The sequence below is a fragment of the Etheostoma spectabile genome, chromosome 7 (genome assembly GCF_008692095.1).
Source record: "Etheostoma spectabile isolate EspeVRDwgs_2016 chromosome 7, UIUC_Espe_1.0, whole genome shotgun sequence".
Lineage (NCBI taxonomy): Eukaryota > Metazoa > Chordata > Actinopteri > Perciformes > Percidae > Etheostoma > Etheostoma spectabile.
The window spans coordinates 19,520,327-19,521,507 of NC_045739.1; positions in this window are offsets into that span (position 1 = coordinate 19,520,327).

The following is a 1,181-nucleotide window of genomic DNA, read 5'->3' on the forward strand; positions in this document are numbered from 1 at the left end:
TATATATATATATATATATATATATATAAGAAATAGTGTTATACATACAGTACCTTAACCAATGTCTCCCTTCATGATCAAAGTCACCGCCTGGTTTTTGTGTTGCTCTTTTCTTTTTGCTCTTCTCGTCTTTAAAGCTGATCCATTGTACTTTGATTACATGCATTGTATGTAGTAAAATACTGATAATGTTTTGGGGAAATCACAAATAAAACATGCTGTACATAATGATACAAAACATCCCTTGTGTTCTTGTTTTCTTTTAAAGCTTGTTGTGTTTCTGTGAAGGAGACATGGATTTCAGAGAATAAGGTTACATCCTAAAACCTGGGTTCATTTTTAGTTTTAGTTTGATGTCTCTCAGAATGGAGACTAATTTAATTTATATTGTGATGTTTAGAGCATTAAAAAACATACATTTAAGGCCATCTCTTTCAGTCTAGAAATCCTAATAATCCACAAAAACATTTTCGGGACTATTTATTTAGTAGAAAGCAGTTCTGATAAAAAAAACACAAGTTTGTTGGTTATTCACAATAATTGGGACAGTTGGCAATTGGAAATTATTGTTTGAATATTGAAATGCTGTTTTGCTTTGCTGTGAGCACAACACACGACGTCTCTAGCAAAGACAACAGTTACCATGCTGCACATACAGGTCTTTGGTCAGTAGAGGGCACTAAGATGCTGCTGTTGTACTCACCAGCTAGTCTAACTCCTTGTGTGTCCAATTTCCTATTTTATGGTTTCTTTACAGACAAAAAGTAAAAAAAGAGTTATTGTATTTTATGTGTAAATTTTTTTTTTTTTTAATTTTTAGAGTCAATTTACACTAAATATGTTCACAAATGCAGGCATCTAAAGGCATGAAGGAAATGATTTGGACTGGCAGCGACACTGGGCTGTTTCAAAACTTGGCTCTCTTCCTCAGACAGAATACTGATATCAACAGCTCTTTATCTTTTTTGTATGTTATGGCAGTGGTTCCTCACCTCGGAGTAGGGATTTCCCCAGGGCATCCCAAGCTAAAACTAAGAAGTCCCAAAATGATTAGGGAGGAAAAAAAATGTATATAGACAGTACAAATCACGATTGTTAGACTTTCAACAACAGACAGTGTGACATTGCTTGTTTGGGAAGGCTGTTACATTCACTTTCCTCTTGATGTTTGACAACCCCCC